The sequence below is a fragment of the Myotis davidii genome, unplaced genomic scaffold (assembly GCF_000327345.1).
Source record: "Myotis davidii unplaced genomic scaffold, ASM32734v1 scaffold249, whole genome shotgun sequence".
Classification (NCBI taxonomy): Eukaryota; Metazoa; Chordata; class Mammalia; order Chiroptera; family Vespertilionidae; genus Myotis; species Myotis davidii.
The window spans coordinates 5,179,868-5,192,880 of NW_006300367.1; the positions used below are offsets into that span (position 1 = coordinate 5,179,868).

At 46.2% G+C, this 13,013-nt stretch overlaps 1 protein-coding gene across 15 annotated transcripts in view; it reads left to right on the top strand.

Annotated features, from left to right (window-relative positions):
- The window catches only part of LOC102768505 (CLIP-associating protein 1), a 138,951-nt gene that overhangs the window by 117,079 nt on the left and 8,859 nt on the right, over positions 1-13,013 (top strand). The gene's annotated exons all lie outside the window — the stretch shown is intronic.

A 13,013-nucleotide genomic window follows, 5' to 3' on the forward strand; every position in this document is an offset into this window, starting at 1 on the left:
AGATTTTTATGGTTCCCCATTTTACATTTAAGTCCTTTAGCCATTTTGAGTTTGTTTTTGTGTATGGTGTGAGTTGGTGATCTAGTTTCATTTTTGTGTGTGTATTTGTCCAATTTTCCCAACACTGTTTATTGAAGACTGTCTTGACTCCATTGTATGCTCTTGTCTTCTTTGTCAAATATTAATTGAGCATAATGGCTTGAATCGACTTCTGGGTTCTCTGTTCTGTTCCATTGGCTCGATCAGCCCCCATGGGTGCATGCGGCTAGACCTCACCCATGCACCAATTCATGCACTGGGCCTCTAGTTGATGTATAAAAAAAGCCATAGATTTCTGGGTGTTAATTTTCTATCCTGCTACATTGCCAAATTCATTTATCAAGTCTAGTAGTTTTTTGAGGGAGTCTTTGGGATTTTCTATGTACAATATCTTGTCATCTGCGAATAATGACAATTCTTTTTTTCCAATTTGGATGCCGTTTATTTTTTTCAATTTATTTTTTTAAAATATGTTCTTATTGGTTTCAGAGAGGAAGGGAGAGAGAGAGAGAAACATCAATGATAAGAAAGAATCATTGATCGCTGCCTCCTTCACACCCCATACTGAGGATCGAGCCTGCAACCTGAGCACGTGCCCTTAACTGGAATTGAACCTGGGACCCTCCTGTCTGCAGGCTGACGTCTAGCCATTGAGCCAAACCAACTAGGGCTTGGATGCCTTTTATTTCGTCTTGTCTGATTGCTATGGCTAGCGCTTCCAGTACTATGTTGAACAGGAGTGGTGGTGAATGTGGTCATCCTTGTCTTGTTCCTGTTCTTAGAGGAAATGGTTTTAGTTTTTGCTCATTGACTATGATGTTGGCTGTAGGTTTGTCATATATGGCCTTTGTCATGTTGAGATATGCTCCCTCTATTCCCAATTTGCTAAGAGTTTTTTATCAAAAATGGGTGTTGGATTTTGTCGAATGCTTTTTCTGCATCTATTAATATGATCATGTGATTTTTGTCTTTCATTTTGTTTATGTGATCATGTTTATTGATTTGTAAATATTGTACCAGCCTTGCATCCCTGGAATAAATCCCACTTGCTTATGGTATATTATCTTTTTAATATATTTCTGGATGCAGTTTGCTAATACTTTTTTGAGGATTTTAGCATCTATGTTCATCGGACATATTGGCCTGTAATTCTCTTTATTTGTAGTATCTTTATCTGGTTTTGGAATTAGGATAATGCTGGCCTCATAAAAAGAGTTTGGAAGTGTTCCCTCCTCTTGGATTACCTGAAACAGTTTGAGGAGTATAGATGATAGTTCTTCTTTGAATGTTTGGTAAAACTCATCTGTGAAGCTGTCCAGACCTAGGGTTTTATTTGGTGGGAGTTTTTTTTATTACTTCTTCTATTTTATCAGTTGTTATTGGCCTATTCAGGTTTTTTGATTCTTTCTTATTCAGTTTTGGGAGTTTGTATTTTTTTAGGGATTTGTCTATTTCATCCACATTGTCCAGCTTGTTGGCATATAGTTGTTCATAGTATTTTCTTACCATCTTTATTTCTGTGGTGTCCATGGTTACTCCTCCACTTTTGTTTCTGATCTTATTTATTTGGGTCCTCCTTCCTTGTTTCTTGATGAGTCTGGCTAACGGTTCATCGATCTTGTTTATCTTTTCAAAGAACCAGCTCTTGGTTTCATTGATTTTTTTCTGTATTTATTTTTGTCTTTATGTTATTTATTTCTACTCTAATATTTATTATTTCCTTCCTTCTGCTACTCTGGGCTTTTGTTGTTCTCTTTCTAGTTCTTTAAGTTGTCGGGCTAAATAGTTTATTGCTGATTTTTCTTGTTTTTTGGAGGTATGCCTATAGTGCTATGAACTTCCCTCTCAGGACTGCTTTTGTTGTGTCCCAGAGATTTGGGGTTGTTGTGTATTCATTTTCATTTGTTTCCAGGAAATTTCTTTCTTTCTTGATCTTGTTGGTAACCCATTCATTGTTTAATAACATGCTATTTAGCCTCCATGTGTTTGAATGTTTTGGGGTGTTTTTACTTTAGTTGATTCCTAATTTGATTCCACTGTGATCTGAGAAGATGCTTGATATGATTTAAATCTTCTTGAACTTGTAGAGACTTGTTTTGTGTCCTAACATGTGGTCTATCTTTGTGAATGACCTATGTGCACTTGAGGAGAATGTGTATTCTGTGTTGGGGTGAAATGTTCTATAAATGTCAATTAAATCCTTTAGATCCAGTGTGTCCTTTAGAGTCTCTGTTTCTTTGTTAAGTTTTTGTCTGGAAGATCTATCCAGTGAAGTCACTGGGCTTTTAAAGTCCCCTACGATGGCTGTATTGTTGTCGATCTCTCCATTAAAATCCTCTAGAAGGTTTTCTCTATATTTAGGTGCTCCTATGTTGGGGGCATATATGTTTACCAGGGTCATATCTTCTTGTTGGATCGATCCTTTTAGTATTATGTAGTGACCTTTGTTGTCTCTTGTGATAGCCTTCATTTTACCACTACATATTGCTACGCCAGCTTTTTTTTTCTTTTCCCTTTGCATGGAAAAACTTTTTCCATCCTTTCACTCTCATCCTTTGTGTGTCTTTTGTTTTGAGGGGTCTCATGTAGACAGCATATAGTTGGGTCATGTTTTTGTATCCATTCTGCTACCCTATGCTTTTTGATTGGAGCATTTAGTCCATTTACATTTAGGGTTATTATTGATAGGTACCTATTTATTGCCATTTTAATTCTGTATGCCTAGTTTTCTCCATTTCTTCTCATTACAGCAGTCTCTTTAGCATTTCTTGTAATGCTGGCTTGGTGGTGATCTACTCTTTTAGCCCTTTTTTGTCTGGGAAGCTCTTTATTTGACTGTCTATTTTGAATGATAGCCTTGTTGGATATAGTAATCTTGGTCTCAGATCCTTGCTTTCCATTACCTTGAGTACTTCATGCCATTCCGTCTTGCCTGTAGAGTTTCTGATGAGAATCAGGTGTCAATCTTATGGGAACTCCTTTGTAGATAAAAGTTTTGTTTTCTTTTTCTGCCTTTAAGATTCTCTTTGTCTTTAATTTTTGGCATTTTAATTATGATGTGTCTGGGCGTGAGCTTGTTTGGGTTCTTCTTGTTTGTGGTTCTCGATGCCTCCTGAACTTGTGTGACTTTTTCCTTTACCAGGTTAGGGAAGTTTTCTGCCATTATTTCTTCAAACACCTTCTCTATGCCTTTCTCCCTTTCTGCCTCTTCTGGCACACCTGCTATTCTAATATTGTTATGTTTCACATTGTCTCACAGCTCCCTTAAGCTGTCCTCCTATTTCTTAATTATTTTTTTCTTCTTAGTTTTCTGATTGAATGATATTTTCAAGTCTATTTTCTAATTCGCTGATTTGATTCTCAGCTTCTCCTAATCTGCTGTGTGTTCTTTCCAATATGTTCTTTATTTGTGTTAATGTCATTCTTTATCTCAGACCATTCTTTTTTCATCGTTACTGTATCTTTTTTCATGCTGTTAAGCATCTTTACCACCATTACTCTGAACTCTGTTTCAGATAAATTTCTTATCTCTGCTTCATTTATCTCTTCTTCTGGACAATTCTCTAATTCTTTCATTTGGGGGTTGTTTTTTGTCTCCTCATTTTGGCTTTCTGTTTGGTTTTGTGACTATGTATTGGGTAGATCCTCCTACACATCTCAATCTCTAGTGCAGGACAGTGTTAAAGGCTGTTTCTGACTAATTAGATCAGGCAAAGTCTCAAAGTCCCCAGAGACCGCCTCTGCCTACAGACTAATACAGTGGTTCTTAATCTTCCTAATGCCGCGACCCTTTAATACAGTTCCTTGTTGTGGTGACCCCCAACCATAAAATTATTTTCGTTGCTACTTCATAACTGTAATTTTGCTAATGTAAACAATATGTAATTATATATGTGTTTTCCAATGGTCTTAGGCAACCCCTGGCAAGGTTCTTTCCAGTGGGATGTGTCAACTGTCTTCCCCCCAGGCAAGGCAGATGTCTATGTGGGAAAGATGTCCTCTGCTGTGTGAGGGAATAACTCAGACCAGGAAACTTAAAGTGTCTGCCTTCTGAGCTCCATCCCCCGAGTCCCCAGTCCTGGCTTTTGCCCTCACAGCTCCAGTCCACTTCACCCTCCCTCTGCCAGAGCACAAGGTGGGTGTCTCCACAGGGAATTTTGTGCATTGGCCCTTTAAGAGGGTGCCTGAATTTTCAGCTGTTATTCTCTGGCAGACAGCACCCCACTGCTTTTCACAGCCAGATGTTATGTGCATACCTTCCTCAGTCCTGGTGTTCTCTGCTGGGGAGCCCAGCTTGGGGATTAGATCCCAGAGTTCTCAGTGGCAACCCCCACAGCTGAGATACCTCTCAGAACTCAGTTGCTGTCTGTGGGTGCCCAGCCAGCCCTTTGGTGCCTCCACCCTTCCTACCAGTCTCTATGTGGTCTCCACTTTCTGTCCTCCGTGTCAGGGTTCTCTCCAGCAAGTCTTCCATTGATTATTCAGGAAGTTTTTCTGTGTTTCAGTTGTAATTCCAATTTGTTCCTGGGAGCATGTCTGTGCAGTATCCACTTACTCTGCCGCCACTTTTAATCTTCAGTGATGCTTGTGTTTGCAAACCAGTAACCTAGGCTTTCAAATCTTGCTTGATTGCGTGATGATGATAATCACTCATGTTTGAACAAAAGACTTTAGACTTAAATAACTCATTTCAAAAATGTGAGGACCAGCCCTGGCCGGGTGGGTCGGTTGATTGGAGCATTGTTCCATACACCAATAGGTTGCAGGTTCGATTTCTGGTCAGGACACATGCCTCCATTGCAGGTTCAATCCCCAGTTGGGGTGTGTATGGGAAGCAACTGATCAATGTTTCTCTCTCTAAGATCAATAAACATAGCCTTGGGTGAGGATTTTTTAATAAAATCTGAGGACCAGATGAACTAATATAGTCAACAAAATTATTCCCGGGTGAGGGAAGTGTGTCACAGGAGGTGCCGTAATTTGCCAGCTAATGCATGGCGACTCCTGGCAGAACCAAGTTACAAACCAGGTATGTGTCTGTTTTAACAGGCAACTGACTTGTGCTGACTTTTTTCCTCTTTTCCTGTTTGTTTGGGTTTTTTTAGTACAATAGTTTCTTCTTAATGAGAATACATGAACAAAAAAAGCAAAATAAAATTGGTGTTCTGCATATATGACATCAGGTGTTTCACTGGGGAGGACATATGTAGAATGTGGCATTGAGGTGAAACTGAGCCATCTGCAATGTGTGGCACTCGCTGGCTGCCCCTTTGAAAGAGGTCCGTCTTTAAGTGGGCATCCCGATCTTCAACTTTGAGACTGACATGGCCCTCAGAAGTACAAGTTAACAGAATTAGGTAATCCATTTGCTGTTTACTGTTTTCTTGAGAGATCTCACTATTTTTTCCCTGCAAAATGAGAAATTTAGGAGAGAAGTTCTTAGGTGTGAAGTCCTTTAAATTGCAGCAGGGACAAAGGCAGGAAAACCTACTGTTCAAAGTCAATTTAGGGCCCTCAGTTGCCGTGAAATTCCTACAGCCCAGGAGTGTCCGCACCCTGTCGCTGATGCTGCCAGCAGCCTCCCCCATGCACTGCCCTCAGCTTCCCTGGCAAAGTGTGGCTCTCGTTTGCCAGAAGCTCCTAACTTGGGCACCTATGTATGTAGGTTTTTGTTTTTGTTTTTCTTTTCCTTCAAAATTCTTCTAGTCTTGCTCTTATTTTAACCATTCTGTCTCTGTTCCTTGTTTTTGTTTTTTAGGGCAGAATAATTTGTGTTGTGGCCATCGTCCTGGCATATGATGTCGCACACAGTATTACTCTGGTCATACTTTCTCATCATTGCAGACACTTATTCAGACATCATTTGGACATTTATTGAAAAGGATCTAAGTTATTACACCAGCCAGGGAGGCAGAGTCTGCGTTCCTGTCTAATCAGTCCTTCAGAGTGGACCCTCCCGGGGCTCCCCTCTCTGGAGGTTTGGATTCCTAGACAGGACCCGGGTTTCAGCGGGTGGTGAAGAGCACTAGGCCGAGAGGCTGGCACAGGGCACACCTCGCACCCACGTCTTCCCTTGCCCTCCGTGGTGGTGGCCACGCCATGGTGCACACTGGTATTCTGTCTGTGGGACTGTAGCAGTGAAGGGAAACTTTTTGAAATGCCATTTCTATAAATTGACATTATTATAAAAGCCTATGGAAGATGAATGAGGCAAGGCTGGTAAAGGTGGTGTGTCATCTTAGGAGCCATGGTCTGTTTTCTTGGAGTCTTTTAAAAAGAGTTGTGCATGCAAACCTGCTTTTTAAATATTGAAAGTGTACCAGGCATGGAGGCTACCTCAGGCATCTGCATCCTGAGCTGACACATTCCACAGTAGCCAAGACAGAGGGATGCGATGCCAGTTTCGAGTTTTTATTTTAAAGGGTAGTGCTTGCCAGCTTGGGCATGTTTTCATGTTTCCTAGTTGAATAAGTAAATCTCTCTCATTCTCCAGGTCCTCGTTTTTTACCTTCTCAGTAAATAAAACATGCTCTAGCACCTCGGGGCCCCTTGGTGAAGTTACTATGGTTACAGTAGTGTTAGCTTTTAGCAAACACTTTGAAAGGGCTAAGGCTTTTGACAGTGGCCTTTTAAAAGCTCAAGCCCATTTTCTGTTTTGAAAGAAAACTACTAACTAACTCTTTCCATCTCAGTTTGTCATCCGTTTGTGGGGAGGGGTACAGAGTCTCATCTTCCTTGATTAAGAGAGGATTTCATAAGAGAACTCATGCAGTGAATGAGGTTCCGGGGTAGTGTGAGGTCTGAATGGAGGCAGGAAGCCTTGTTTTGGGTCAGGCCTCTGCTCCTCCAGCTCCGCAGCTCATTCCCAGGTGCTCCGTGCACCCGCGCGAGCGTGACTGTGTGAGAAGGAAAGACAGTGCATGGAGATGTGCTTCCAATGCCTGCTGCTCGCAGACGGCTCCTAAGCTGCTGTCGGACAGCCCGTCCTCAGGAGGCTCGCTACATGAATAGTCGATACGCTAATTACTCATCGTTTTATGCACATTAAGTGTAAGGATGCTTGTTGGTCCGAGTCCTTGTGTCTTGCAAATAAACATAAAAGAAGTACCTGCTCAGTTTCTTACAGATCATCTGTAACGGAGACGGTTTGGTCATTAGTACATTCTGATAACTGGCCTGTCAGCAGAGGCAGCATCACCACCGCCTTACGTCCCTGCGCTGACGTGAGGCGTGCGGGAGCCCAGCCCCAGGTGGTGTGGCTTGTGTGGGGACGTCCGAGTCTTATGTAAATATAAAGCAGCCACTGTTAAATTTCCAGGGGTTTTATTTGTAATTTTTAAATAATTTCTAGTTAATGTAATGCTTTATGACTTAAGGAATTAAAACAAAAAACAAAGTTAGACCAATGTTACTTTAAAAATGAAGGAGAACATTCTGGGGACTAGGGCTTCTGCTTCACGCAGTCCTTTGGACAAACCCCAGAGCCGGAGAACAGGGCCGAGTGTCAGAAGGCAGTGTAGTGAGTGAGGTGCCACTCCAAAGAGCAGCAAAAGCCACTGTCCAGCCGCGCCTTCAACACACCCTGTGCTGGGCGCCCCTCGTGAAAGCAGCCGCGGTCGGTCGGTCAGTCAGTCGGTGGCTCTGAGGACAGTGCAGGGCATGAACTGGGAAACGATGTCTCTGGACCGTGGTGTTGCTTCCCTGTTAGCCCGGGGGCGCTGGAGGAGTGCCTGTTCTCGGCCAGCCTCCAGCTGATGGGACTGGCTGTTGAGGAACACACCTAAACCTTTATAGTTATGAACCTCCAGTTTTTCAGGGGCCAATCCTGAGGTGTGGCCAGAAGCCCATTTCCTTTGTGAGTTAATACTTTCTAACGAAAAGATGAAACCAGAAACCTCTCTCGTCAGCCTCTTGGGGGTAAGGCATAGTAAGGCCCCACCTGAGAGCCCTCACTCACTGGAACGCGGTAGACTGCGCCCGGAGTCTGCTTTTCCAAGCGAGGATGTGATGGCTGGTGGTAGAGACCATCTCATTCAGAGTCTGCCTCCTAAAATGTTCTGGGTGTGTGTCTAGGGGGAGTATAAACCAGTAGGGGTAGAAGAGAAGGTTTTGAAACCCCAAAATAATGTAGACATTCTTCTGATTCTCCCCCTTATTTTACTGATGAGGGAACTGAGGCCTAGAAAGTAAAATAAATTTTCCCAAGATCACCAGACGACAGAACCAGGTCCAAATTCAGATCTCCACACTTTGAACCGGGAGCTTTGCTTTTCTCCCTCCTGCCACTGGACGGAGCTGGTGAAGTGAGGACTCGTGTGCGGGGTCCAGGCCGTGTGGACGCTGCACCTTAATTCCCAGAATTTTTAGAAGAGCATCTCTTTTACCAAAAACATAGTTTGCCTAAAACGCTTGTCAAACCTTTTTTATAAGGTCTTTCCAGCTTTTCCTGGGAGGTGGCACGAACCTTTTCCCTAGCTCCCAAGTGACTGCAGAGCTAAGCTGGGAGTACCCACTGGGAAGAGCACTTTGATTCTGGGTGTTTGCTATCTATCTATCTATCTATCTGTCTATTTATTTGTTTGTTTTTATTGAGCCTGTTATTCTGATGTGTCGGTGACAGGGCCAGATCAAACTTATTAAAACATGCAATTCAAATTTTGACAAGTTCTTTGCTCCAAAAGAAACCTTATCTTTAAGCAAACATTCTCTAGTATTCTGAGTAATGATCTCATTTTTTAAAAAAGTTAGATAAGGAAATTATGCTTTTCCTTGCTAGACAATATTATTTCACTAACTTTGAAAGGAAGGATTTCTATGTTTCTAACCAGACTAGCAGAATCACCAGAATTGGAATAATTGTGACAGCTTCAAAGTGGATTATGATCCAAAAGTCTCTTTAATCTGCTGTCTCTCGTGCATACGCCCACCCCCCTTTCTAAATCCTTGCCTCCTCCTGACATCTAATCTACTAACCTGTCCGCCCTCCCTTCCTTCTGTCGCTCATGTTTCCTTTTGCTCTCCATGTGCTTACATTGCTAATCTTTGCTTCTTATGTTACATAGAACTCAGGGCAGAACCTAAAGTTCACCCTGACTCAAGCAGCCTGCCAAAACCCGGGGTTGGCATGTACGGCGAAGCCAGGAGCACCGACCTGCCTTGGCAGGAAGAACTGTCCTGGGGTCCGACCACAGCGCGCGAGGGAGTGCCGCCACGCCCACCTGGAGAAGCAGCGTCTGCATTCTGCTTTCGGGAATTCTAGAAACCTCCCTGTGTTAGGTGCATGGGATTAGCTGCTTCGTGCTGTGGAGTTTGTAGAAGGGAGGTCTCCTTGGTTCGGGTGTGAGTTCCGTAGATCCGAAGCCTTCCGTGTCCGCAGCAGCTCACCGCACCTGATGACAGTGAGCACAGAGCCTGGCGGGGAGGAGGAGCCTGCGGCAGGTCTCATGTGCACCTGGCCGTGCTTCCTGTCTCTGTGCCCGGAGACTCCTGGGAGGCGCCCAGGGAGGGTTAGTTTGCTCCTGTTGTGACTGTTAGGGCCACTGCTGAGCCTGAATCCCAGTCGGTCCCTAAAGCCTACGCCTTCCCACCCACGGCTGCTTCCCATCTCCTGTTGGTTTTGTTTTTTGTTTTTTAATATTTTTATTGATTCTTGAGAGGAAGGGAGAGGGAGAGAGAGAAACATCAGTGATGAGAGAATTATTGATCGGCTGCCTCCTGCATGCTCCCTACTGGGGATCGAGCCCATAACCCGGGCGTGTGCCCTGACTGGAATCGAACAAGGGACCCTTCATTTCAGGCTGATGCTCTATCCACCGAGCCACACCAACTAGGGCGCCTGTTGGGATCTTAAGCATCTGTTTCTGTACATCACTGTTTTCTAACTTGGATTTATCTATGAAATTGTTCAGAGTCTCCTGATCCTTTTGTTTTTTCCAAGTTTAAGAGTAAGACCCACCGTTTCCTCAGTTGATAGATCATAGCTTTCTGGCTAGCATGTCAGGGTGCTTGTGCTTGTCCTAAGGTGAGGTCCTCAGCTACCCGGCTCAGCGCGGGGTGTGCAGGAGCCGAGGAGGAAGAGCACTTCATCTCCGATCACGCACCGCATGATGGAGCTCTCCCAGGACATGCTGCCCTCTCAGACAGCACTGTAGGGAGAAGCTCACCTGAACGGAAGTCTTTGCCGAAGGGCAGACCTGTGTCGTCCTTTCCAGTATGTCACCTGGAAGGGGGCACTCTGGGGCAGGCCTTTCCTGAGGCTCACGTGGGTCATTGGTAGGCATCTTGCCTCCTCCTTAATGGCTGGGCCGCTCCTTAGCTGGAGCATGTGGATGCAGATCAGCGAGGCATGCCGAGGGGCGACTGCCAGTGTGAGTACTTTACAACTACATGCACGAGGGGAAAGTTCATTCGACAGACGATTATACTGTCCCTAATGTACAGTGGACATGGCCTGTGCTGGGTGTGCGGGAGAGCACAGTGGCTGAGGTGCGTGCTGCTAGTCAGGCGGCAGAGACGCCCAGCGGATGTCTAGGTGCGGCGTGCAGTGTGCACACAGAGCTTCCTGCAGTTCTGCTAAAGCGAGTGAGTGTAGGGGTGGCTAGGCCTAGCCAGGTGAAGGGCAGGCATGATCCACGTTCAGGGAATGCACAGGGACTAGATGTGGGCACTGAGGTTTGGCCAGCCGGGCCTGTGCAGGGCGGGCCCTCAGCTCGGCATTACCAGGGCACAGTGGGAAGTTCAGCCTGAAGGACCAGCCAACCCAGGCCTCACTGGCCCGCCATGCTGATTGAAGGGCGTCGACATGGTCACAGGGTAGCGTGTTAGAGGGATTATTGGAGTGGGCAGACCCACTCGACGTGGGCAGCAGCCAGGCAGGAGGCATCCTCTGGACAGCTCTGCGCTCTGGCAGCCCCAGCTCCGGCTGGCCGCTGTGTCCCTTCAGCAAGGCCTGCTGGTACCTTCACGGGTTTCCTAGGGGCGGTCACTCGTATACTCTCTTCACCCAAGGGACAGTGACAGCAGGGCTTTCATTGGTTTAAGCGCGAGAGAGACATTGGTGAGCTGTTCCGCTTGTGTGTGCAGTCGTTGGTTGATTCTTGTATGTGCCTTGGCTGGGATCAGACCTGCACTCTTGGGCTTTCAGAACGATGTCCTAAGCTACCCAGCCAGGGCAGTCTGCATTTTTAAATCCTCTTTTTAGAGTTTTTAAAAATTGTGGCCCAGACCAATGAAGTTCCTCGCCAGAGGGTCGAACTGAGGTTTGTGTGTGCTGCTCTCTAAGGTTGAGAATGTGCCCACGCGAACCCGGACTCCGCCTTCGTGGGGTAAAGGGGGGGAAGGTCGTGTGCACACCAGGGCCAAACAGCACTCTGCTTTCAGGCCTCTGTGTAGGAAAAGCTGCCCTCCACAGGAGATTGAGTTGTCAAGAAAAACTCACCGCGGGTTTCTTTTAAATACTCTCATTTCCATGTGTCTGTAAACTAACGTGGCGTCCCGTGGATGTGACTCAGTTAATACTTGCTGACAGGGAAGCCCGCCCACTTGTTTTGAGGTGCATGCAAGCCTGGTCTGCGGTGGCCAACTCACATCACTGGCTTGCTGTGCAGGAGAGAGGCAGGCGGGGCTGGCTCTGTAGGGCCGGGAGCCCTGGAGCTGGAAGAATTCCTGAAGAACACTGGAGCGTCCTACTATAGTTCTCCTACTTCCCATCCCTCACCACCCTTCTGCCCAGGCCTGGCCAAATGCAAGAAGCTCCTCAGGTAGCAGATACCCACCACCTGGCCCCACCCGCTTCCCTGGCCTCGGCCGCCATTTCCTGGGCCTTTGCATCCTCACGCTGCCCTCTGTATGGACCACCCCACCTGCCGAGCACCCTGAGGGCAGAGCCGGGGCCCACTGTCTGCACCTCTGGTCTGAGCTCTGAGCTAGCCCCTGACACATAGGACTGAATGGATGTACACACTGAGCACAGCTGGAAGGCAGGGAGGAGGGCGGTGAGAAGAAAATTGCTGGGGCTGTGAAAATTTAAGAATCGTATGAGCTTTCTGAGGGTAGAACACGACTCTTCAAATCACTTCTCCGCTGTTCTTCGCAGCCTGGCCTGACCTTTTACGTGTATGGGAAGCACAGACGAATCTTGGATGCTCTTCACACCTGTGTCCTCACACGCACACAGTGTTTGCCCTTGAACCCTGCTAACCTGGGTCTCCATTTGGCTCTTTACGGGATTAATGCATAATCCTAGGTGTCCGTGAGCATGCTGACCAGGTGATGGTGGGGTGAGGGGTGATCTTATTTACCGAGGCACTTACCCTTCAGTCATGCCTGAAGGAGATATCTGGTCTTCTCAGGGAAAGCCCAGAGGGTCCCCATCAAGGAAGAAATGTGACTTCGAGAATTCAACTTCTTTAAACAGGACAAATCCTCCAGCAGACAGGAGCAGGGCGGGCCCTCCTTGCTGGGGACTGTGGAGTGGTTCTGATAGAAGGACAGGGCGGGCTGGCCCGAGGATAAATGTGCTGGATTTTCACTGTTTGTAAGGAAGTGCATACCTCTTTACGGTTTGGTGTTTTCACATATCATTTATGTATGTACTCCTTTTTATCAATAGTAGTTACCGCAATTTACTGACTGGCCAGATATCTCCATCCCTCCTCATGTGATCTGTTTTTACGGACCAGGAGGTGGGGTTCGCCTGTGTGAATGATGGGTTAGGGTTTGCTGCCAGCTCTCTGAGCCCAAACCCCTGCCCGTCCTGTTCTCTGGGCTTTGCACGTGGCTTCCCCTATGACAGGGTGCCTGTGGCCCTTCGTGTGCCCCAGTGTGCCGGGGCCCCTTCAGAGGTCAGCTGCTCCTCTGCGGTGAGGTGAGCGTGGGAGCCGGACGAGCAGCTTTCTCAGGGCTGCTCGGGACCCTCCTGCAGCTGGAACCCGCGTGCTGTGGCCACTCCGACTTCCTTCTGTTTCTCTCGTTAT